This window comes from Falco rusticolus, chromosome 8, assembly GCF_015220075.1.
Source record: "Falco rusticolus isolate bFalRus1 chromosome 8, bFalRus1.pri, whole genome shotgun sequence".
In the NCBI taxonomy this organism is placed as follows: Eukaryota; Metazoa; Chordata; class Aves; order Falconiformes; family Falconidae; genus Falco; species Falco rusticolus.
This window is the reverse complement of record NC_051194.1, coordinates 22662947-22672934: the sequence shown is the minus strand read 5'-3', so window position 1 is coordinate 22672934 and position 9988 is coordinate 22662947. Positions and strand designations below refer to the sequence as shown.

The window sequence follows — 9988 nt, the reverse complement described above, 5'->3', positions numbered from 1 at the left end:
GGTTCCAAATCAGCTTCTACCTTGGCTTCATGGGTAGGTCTGTAAATTAAAGGCCTGTAGAGAAAGCAGGAGCATTCCACTGTCTGGGTGGCTTTATAGTCGGTGTAAACCTGTATAATTGTGCTAGTCACTGTCTTTCTGAGCTTTACAAAAAATCTCCTATTTGCCTCGAATCCTGAAATGTTAATTTTCATCTCTGATTAAGCTGAAGACCAGTTGAGGCTCCTTTTATTAAGTCATGCAGACTCCTACCTGCTTCCTGAGGGCTAAATTTGGCTGAGAAAACCATTGTAATATTGTGTAATTAATTTGCCAGTCAAATAATTTCTGCAGAGCTATAATTTACTTATCTGTCTGCAACCCTGTTCAGTACTTTAATCCTTTTTTCTGCCTTTTTATCTCCTTTTGAAACTCTAACTTCCATAGTTCTTTACTATGGGCTGATTTGTAACCTGTATTTTTGGGATGTTCTTATGATGCTCTCACTGGGAACAACAAAAAAGAGCTACACACTTAGACTGTGTAGTATGACTTGCATGACTACGAATTAATGAAAGACTTCTTTGCTTTATTCCTCCATTTCACCACAACAAACAAGGGAGTTGATTCAATAAAAATCAAAGATGTAAAAATACATGAGAAAAAGCGATTTGTATTTGGAGGACTTAGGGTGGCAACTTCATTCAAATTCAGTCTAACATATGTGCAGAACTTTGTAATGGTTATTCTGAGCACTGTATTCCCTGATTTGTGGCAGTAGGTAAAAACTCTTTGGTAAATGTAACGTCGGCAATTTTTGTAGTTAAGTTTAACTTTGCAAATCACAACTCTGTCCTCATCTTTTTCCTAATACATTTATTATTTGAAATGGATTGATAAGTGGCATAAACAAGTGGTTAGTGTGTGGTTGGTTCATAATCTCTGAAATTTGTCATTTTATGGCTTTCTCAATCCCCAGCAGGAACATTTTTTGAAGGAGGACAAGAGTGCTAAATGAATGTAAGAGATCTGTGAATAATCTGCAGTGACTCATTTGGATACTTCAAACAAATGCACAATATGATCATATGATAGAAGAAAAATAACTTCAGCTATTCGTGAATGGCTGGTGCTATTGCCACGGGCTCTAGCGCTTGGTCAAGGCTTGTCACAGCAGCACACGGAGGGCTGCAGTGTCAAAACCAGAATGAAGATAGCACATTTGGTGGGGTTTTTCTGCTTGTTGTTTTAAGTGGTGGAGCCAGAGGATAGTGTTCTGGGATCTGTTTCAGTACCTAAAGAGGCCTACAAGACAGCTGGAGAGGGACATTTTACAAGGGCATGTAGTGACAGGACAAGAGGGAATGGCTTTAAACTGAAAGAGGGTAAATTTAGATTTCATAATAAGGAAGAACCTCTCCCCGTGAGGGTGGCGAGGCGGTGGGCCAGGCTGCCCAGAGCAGCTGTGGGTGCCCCATCCCTGGCAGTGCTCCAGGCCAGGCTGGATGGGGCTGGGAGCAGCCTGGGCTGGGGGGGTCCCTGCCCGGGGCAGGGCTGGGAACTGGGTGGGCTTTAAGGTCCCTTCCAGCCCAAACCTGTGATATGCAGGGAGCAGAAGACCTCACTCACACAGGCCAGGCAGGTTTGTGATTTTGCAAGGTGATGAATGTGTATGGCTGAGCTGGATCAATGAAATGAATACTCTTCATGTTTGCTTTATACTGCTAAGCTTTGCTTCTATATTTTATTGAATGAGACTGTTTGTTTTAAAAAGAAATTTTGAGTGCAAACATTTAATGCTAGGAACAAGTGCAATGATAGGAAACTATATCAGAAAGAAACACAGAAATGCCTGTCTCTTCAGTTTGATTGTGATCATTCTTACGCAGTCCCAACATGGGGCAACTTTGAAACTGAACTCTTTTCAGGCTGGACTACAGAAATCCATCAGCTTGGAGAAAAATTGCTGTGAAAAAATAGAGTGAAATTAAGCGTGTATCTAATGAGAACTGACGGAATATGCAACAACTTGAGCAGATCCAGTGAAAAGCCAGTCCCCAGGCAGAAGGAAGGCCTCCCTGACAAGTGTAAGGTTCGCGAGGTACCAGGAATGAGTTAATCCCACCAAGGAATGCGGAGGAGCTGCCAGATAACAGAGTGACATTGTTTTTCCCTGATGTCAGCACAGAAACCCAAACACAAAGAGGTGAATGTAGTCCTCTGAGAGAGCTGTTGAGAAAGCTGAATGTCGAGCTTGTGCCCTGGCATCCAGCAGCATTAAAAGCTTTTCGCACAAGATGACAAAGTGTTTCCTGGAACCAGGGGCTGCCTCCAGACATCTGGACAAGACCAGCACTGTGGGCGATAGTCGGGAAGGACCATGAGATGTGCATGTGGCTGTGCTGGGAGCTGTATTGATGCTACGGCAGCAACAGGGTTCCACCTCTGCATCCTGAAGTTGTAAGAACGTGCAGTTCTGGTAGGCCTGGAGTTACACCGAGTAGCCATCTATGGGTCATTTTGTTTTACTCTACGGCTCAGTGTAAGGCATCTTATTTTCTCCCGTAGCATATGTATGTTGAGTCTTGCCTGAACCGTTCAATTTATTCTGTATTTGGTAGGTGATGGTCTAGAGGATATTTAGATCTAGCTGCAATAGAAGCATTGTTCCACTTTAATATAGGCAGCACATAACCTCTGGTATTGGTTCCACAGGGGTAGTAATGAAATACTTGCTGATACACTTTGGATCTGTAGCTGCTCTTCTCAGCAGCTTGAATGTGCTCTGCCTTGATCCACCTCCCAGACGGGAAGTTTTACAATTGGACTGACTGTCCGTCACAGCTGAGAAATCCATAAAGGCATAGTAATATCTGTATTATTCATTTTCTACTATTCTGAAGTATACAGAAAGGTAAACAGAAGGAGAAAAAAACGGAGAGGAGGTTTAAATTGCTTTGTGTTTTTATTGCAGTGGCTGGTATTAACCTGCTCTGCACCCTTGGCTCAGCTTTGTTAGGAGCCACTGCTATACTGTGCTTCGCGTTAATGCACAAATCAAATAGTTCATACATTGCATTAATTATGAAAATCAAATTCAGTAACTCCTAGGAAGCTGCATCTTAAAATCTGTTTTGAAGAAAGGCAAGCTGTTAAATGCTGCTTTTGGACAGGATAGAAAAACATGAGTTGCTGAGGGTAGGAATGTCCAACTGGGGTGCACTGGAGGGACTGTGCTCCCCGGGGAGGGGTCCTGGCACACGCTCTGTCTAACAGGCACGGCTGCTGGCAGCAGCTTCTTGTAGGGGTACAAATTAAATGCACAATGGTACTATGTGCTGTAGTACAGGTGCATATTGAGGGGAGAACAGCACATATCACGGAGGCAGTGCTTAGGTTCTGAAAATAAACCGGAACGGAGAGTGGGGCCAGATAGTTCCCACAAAAGCTAATGGAAGTGGCTGGTTTTGCTGGGAAAATTCCACCGAAAGAACCTGGCCGGGATCCTTTTCTTTCAGTTATCAGGGCTCTAAACCTGGCGAGTCCATATTTTGATAGGAAGATTATCCTAGAGAAGGTGCATTTCATTGTCACGGTAAGTAACCGCTTACCTGACAACGTGGAAGCTCAGATGTGGTAGGAAAACCTGAGATTAAAGACGAGGCGGCGCCGCAGCCGGCGCTCCGGGGGGCGTCACTCGGCTCCCCCCGCTCCCCATGTGCGCTTCGCCGGCGCCGGCCGGGGATCCCGAACGGGGCTCGGGGACCCTGCAGCTCGGAGCCGCTCCGGGCCCCGCGGTGCAGAGGGGGAAGGGGCGGCAGTCTGAAAAGCCGGCGGAGCGGAGGGGAGGGGGGGGGGGCGGCTTTTCCCCGTTGGTACTCCCCGCCCCGCGGAGCCCGGCGCTTGTGCCGCTCCCGAGCGGAGCGAAGCCCGGGTGCAAGCGGGCGGGGGTCGTTACTCCGCGCTCAGGGGCCAAGCGCGGTGCCTGGGCGCTGTGTGCAGCGGGAGCCCCGCTGCCCCGCCAAGGAGTGACTCGGGACGAGGGGACGCGGCGGGGAGTGGGCTGGCCCATCCTCGGATAGCATCCGGCGCAGAAGCCTGGCAGCCGGGGATGTAGCTCAGTGGTAGAGCGCGCGCTTCGCATGTGTGAGGTCCCGGGTTCAATCCCCGGCATCTCCAGCGGCTTTTTGTCTTTTTTTTTTTTTTTTCCTTCTCGCTGCTTGGCCGCCGTTGATAGGGGTACAGGCCGCCGCCGGCTGCCCGGCAAGACCTGGCTTAGCACCCACAACACCGCTTGCTCCCGGTTGGGAACCCCGCAGGGAAAAGCAAAAGGTGGTGCAATTGCTCCGCGCTTGAAACGCAGCAGTTGTTCCGCCGAGGAAAAAATGAAGTATTGCTGCATTGGCCGGGAATCGAACCCGGGCCTCCCGCGTGGCAGGCGAGAATTCTACCACTGAACCACCAATGCGCGCTCCTGAGATGCTGCTGCCAGCCTCTTCCTCCGCGAGCTCCCCGCGTGTAGGTCGGGGTTTTTTCATGGTTTTCTTCCTGTTTTAACTCCGTGTTCACCGCCACTAGTTCTGAGCTGCTATTTCCGGGGGGGGGGGGGGGGGGGTAGTTTTTTAGAAAGTTAGCAATGTCTTTATACATTTATTCCTCTAAAGGATAACAAAACCCTAGAAAATTGTATAATATACCCATAAATATACACTTAAAAGCTTTCAGACCAAGTTACAAAAGGTGTATTTTTGTTCCTTTTCCATCCTGGAAGGAGTTTGCCAGAGAACGCCACCAGTTAAGGCTTAGGGACTCACAAGATAAAGGGATCACCATGGTACAATATCCAGACTTAGGTCTCTTTGTTTTGTCAGTTGATGCAGTGCTACAGATCCTGACACTTCAGTACCATGTTACCGTGTAGTGACGACATACCGACATAACGCCATTGCTTGCACTGAGAGGTAATGATGCTATGTCCCAATGTAAATTAAGTACAGTCTCAACACTTAGTTTGTGTTGGACACACTCCCAAGAATGGCCACCCATGAGCCAAAGAGTTCAAGGGAAAGAAACATCAAGCGTTTTGCATCAAGGGAACATTAAGCTGTTATGTATGAGTAGAACAGCTGTGCTTAAGAACACACTCCAGACAGTACAAACACCCACCACCAACCACCTCATTAAAGGTAGCAAGCAGGTGTTTTCTTCTTCAAAGACAAGTAATTTGGCACTACAGATGTTCCAATTTCCTGTGTGAACATTTATTAACACCAAAACGTAAACTTCCCTATAGAGCATCCTCTGCTTACCAGTCCTGCAGCTATTGCCTAACTGCTCCCCATTGCACGTTCAGCTCAGTGGAAGGCAGGGGGGTTCTGCATGTGTAAAAGCAAAAGCTGAACAAAACTTTTGTTCTCAGTGAATCTGGAAAGACAGTTAAGACCACAGTTTGCTCACCAGCCAGTTGTATACCAGGTGACAATTATTTCCCAGTCACCCCTGGCCCACAGGAACAATGCTAGCCAGTAACAAGGCCATCACAATTCCCTTTCCCCTAAGTTTACTTGCAACTTCTTTATTTCCATTGGCAGAAAGGAACAGTAAATACTTCAAGTAATAACTGTTATTTAGGCTATTGCCTACAGTTGCATCAATCAGCCTTGAAAAACTGTTTACCCAGACAAGCACAGGACCAGAAATCCCAAAGCAGTCAGGCAAAAAATATTAATCTCGAGAAGACTCTAATTCACTATTTTAATATATCTGAAAGTTAGCCATGTTGCAGTAAATAGCAATTGTTGACCAACCAGTTTCCCCCTCCCTACTTTTAATCTCGCACATCCTTTCATTTTTGGTGAGCTGAGGCACTGCAAAGCAGAGGGCGGCTGGCGGGGAATGGATCTGGCAATGTCTGTGCACACTAACAACCTTTGCACCGTTAGCAAGCCCCTCTTCTTCCCAGAGTAGAAATGAAACCCGTTCTTGCACTCATACTTAATAATTTAGAAATCAGTTTCCCATGTACATTAGACCACGTTTTGCATGTGCTCGGAGTATCTGTGGGTGTTGGCTGATGCACTACAGAGAACTCTGTAAATCAGGAGGAGTTGGGCAACTCATATGCCTCACTGGAGCTCAAATGTTGCTCTAGAAAATGCTCCAGAAACCCTTTTCCGAGCTGCATGACACAGGCTCATACTTGGCTTCCCTTTAAAAATGCCTGTATGTAGGACAGCGCTGAATGAAGGAGAGAATCAAGCCCTGTAATATCAGAAACTGGTGGTCCAGAGTCTCAGACCTGGTTAAAATTTCATAGGACTGGTTCAGCTGATTAAGAATCTGCATCCTATTCCAGTGAGATGAAGAGCCCTTAGGAGTTCATTGTCTCAATCATCAAAACGGGAGAACGGTCTCTGCAGAACCTCAGTGCAGGATACATTCTGTGTAAGGCTAGCAGAAAAGTACAGGATCATTCAAGTAAATTACTGTGCTAAACAAAATATAAGTACAAATGCTATAGCTGCCACCCATGAAACATATGCAATTTTAGAAGTTCAATAGATGGCTTGAATGGCATAAAGACTCCAGCTTTCAATAATAAGGTTATAGCACCTAGGGAACCTCTTTTAGTGAGATTGCTTAAAATGTGCTTTCGTATGTTTCTATCTAATATCTGATGAATGGCTGAGAGGGATTATCTTGTCAGGACTCAGGACATCATTCCCTTTGGTTCAGTTCAAAAGTCTTTCAGGCAACTAAGGAGATGCCATAGATCTTCACCAGAAACAAGGAAGACAAAACTTGTGACAGGAGGAAAGAAAAGGATTTTCTTAGGCCCTTTTATCTCACAGAAGGAAAATTTTTTTCCATTCCAGGTCACCTTTAAAGGGACTCTGGTATTGATGCTTCTGGCTAAGGCTTGACACAGCATCTTCTTATGAGGCTGCCCCTGTGTATCTATGAGGAGGGTGCTGTCACACAGGGGCACCTGTAGCCTCAAACATCCTACGCTCAGCTGGAGCAGCTGCAATAGGAAGGGACTGATAGTTAAGTAGCAGGAAAACAGCTCAAATTAAGCTTAAAACTGCAGGTGTGGATTACCTGAGGTGGGGCAAGTGGTTATCATTCATTCCCTCCTCCCTAGCTGGTACAGACATGTGTTCCCATGTCACGCGATATGACTGCAGCTGTGCAGCCACCCGCTTTAAAACTGGTGTTGCATCGATCCTTGTATTGGTATATAAAAAAAAGAAAGTGTGATGCTTCAGTGCACCAGTACTGCTTGCTCTGATTCACTTCTTTGTGTGGAGCTGCATTAAATGGAGATCTTGTTAGAAATAATGCCAAAGGAGTAATTCAGACCAACCTGAACTATAACATACCTTTTCGTAAGAACCAACTGCCTGATCACCAGTTCCTCATGTTTAACTAACACTTGATATAACCAGGGAAGTCCAGTTAAGACTTCTTACTGGCCCTCAAAATAATGAAGGATAACTGAAGGCCTTTCAAAATGGCTTCTAAAAGCCTCTTCACTAAAGGCTTCCAAAGCATGCTCTCCTCTCTGTTTCCAGAGTGCAGAAAAATTGTACCATTCCTGGCGAGTTCTCTGCTGAGTGGAGTACACTCACATCAACTTGATTTTAACAGGTCACGGAATAAGCTGGGCATTTAAAAATATCCACCTACCCAAAAGGACAAATGAATACACATTGTGGAGCCTTCAGCAAAGATTGTCAAAACAAAACAAACAAAACAATCGTGGTAATCTTTTAGGTTAAGACTTATAATGTAGAACAACTTGTCAGTGCAGGTTAAAGTTTTAAGGCCTAGCAATTTTGACAGCGTCCCTTTGAGCACAGTGAGAGCGCAGGGACGAGCAGGACAGCAAAAGGTCACTTGGTCACACGTATCTGCTGCCTCTTTTAAGTCTATCTCAAGACCCACTAGGCACGTCCCAATTAATTATTTAAATCTGCAGGGAAAAAATATTTCTGTAGATGAAAATGTATCATCTTAAATTCTGGGCAAGCTACAGAATGGTTGGTGTGGTCAAAAATAGCACTAAGAGAAAGCTGAGGTATGATATCTGATCCACAGGCTTTGGACACTGAGAGAAGTCATTTACATCCTGTAATGTTGATTTGTTTCAGATATCAGCAAAGTGGAAACTTACAGATTTTCCTATATCCCTTTGTTTTCAACTGAACAGTTCTGGATTACAAAAGGTCACTGAACCCAAATTGACAATGATATATGTGGTTATTTAAAATAACTTTTCCCAACACAACTATTGATTATGTTACTAGCAATCTGCACAAGTTCCTTGTAAACCTGTGGACACCCTGAAAACATCTGTCCCGGATACTATTCAAATGGTCACAAACAAAAGCCATGAGGCAAGCAATGCTAGTGAAATGGGCATTGGAAGTGAACAAGAGACTCAAGTCCTGTATTTATTCATGATGTACTGGAATAGCAGGCTAGGGCTTTCAAAGTGATTGCATATGGCTTTGAACAAGTTTTCTAAGATCTTCCCTAATCAATTCAATGGAGAAAATACCTGGATAAAAAGCAGATGTGTATATTCACTGGGGTTGGTTTTGGTCTGTCATTGTCTGAGAGAAAAAAATAATACAGCACAAATTCCAAAAAGCCTTTTGCACTCCACTTTCTGAATATAATCTCTCACTCTGGCACACATAAAGAGAAAATAATTTTTAATTTTTTTTTTCCATATTTCCTGCCACAACAAAGATATTTAAACAACAGAAAATAAATACTCTTGGGTAGTCCAAGCAGTCTTGCTTTCTAAAAGACACTGTCTTTCTTTTCTCTCTCTCTGCCAATGAAATTCATGTTCTCTATTAGACCTAAGTTGACTGTTTGCCCCAGAAAAACATGGATACTGCACATCGCTTCTTTCCATTGCCTGGCTCTCCCATAGTTCAGCTGCTGGTGCTATCATTGCAGGGAGAGGCCGATTAATTATTGTGTTTGTTCTGCAACAAATAATGTGACCCATGACCTTATTTTAAAACTGCAATTTTTGCATTTGTTTCTGTGACTCAGCCCTGATGTGTTCTCTTTATATAACAGCAAACAATAAGACATAATTATGATGATAACACATTAGTTTTAATAGAAAAATGAGCCACTTTCTCTTTTCAGATACACACACAGAGATACACACACAGAGTGGATGTTTTTATCGGTTGCAGTGTAGGGGGAAAATGTTTAAACACTAGCAATACAGCCTGGTTCAGCTGGTAAACCGAGTATCTGATATGAAGCAATACAGTTGTATTTCTGAATGATACTTGATACCAGCAGCCAGAGATGGGGATGCTTTAAATGTTTAATCATAGTTATGACTAAGTACTTCTATTTTCCAGTGTGAGGACCTACCATGGATCCTGCTTGATAAAATCTCGGTAAAGAAATTTTGCTTCTGTTTCTGTCACTTCGTTTCAACTCTTCTGTGATTATGAATACCCCTTGCTCCCCACAAAGCCTTTTTCCTGAAGACAGATTAGAAGAAAACATATTTGTGAACATATGAACAGATTTTCTTCTTATGATACATAACTCTGGCATGCAGTCAGGAAATGATGATAATCTTTTTCTCCATCTTCCCTTGCTAATGAAGAGAAACTGCCTCTGGGGTTAAGGACAAAAGGTGAACTCTCCCTGAACACAATTTACACCTGCTGAGCACATGATTTTGGGCATCTAAAATTCTTGTCTTGGCAGGTGTCCCAGGGACCAAGCCACACGCACGGAGACTTAGGAGGTAATATTTTCATCTAGACATTAAATAAAAAACAGACTCAAGAGGAATGAATTTTGTGATACTTTAGGGCACCTCATGTTTTTGCTTAACCTTGTAAAAATCTTTCACTATTAAAACTTATGAAAAGCAATCTTTACCAACCAGTAACGAAGATAAAAACAAAGTTGAAAAGTAACTAATAAAGAGGCAGCTGTAGTTGAAAAGAAGCCTAATCAA

General features: G+C 43.9%; 2 non-coding genes across 2 annotated transcripts; one reads left to right on the top strand and one right to left on the bottom strand.

The window, feature by feature from the left end:
• The first annotated feature begins 4086 nt into the window (after positions 1-4086).
• TRNAA-CGC lies at positions 4087-4158 on the top strand. The gene has a single exon. It is a non-coding gene; the product is annotated as a tRNA-Ala (tRNA).
• Positions 4159-4376: 218 nt separating this feature from the next.
• Positions 4377-4447, bottom strand: TRNAG-GCC. The gene has a single exon. It is a non-coding gene; the product is annotated as a tRNA-Gly (tRNA).
• Between the last annotated feature and the right edge of the window lie 5541 nt (positions 4448-9988).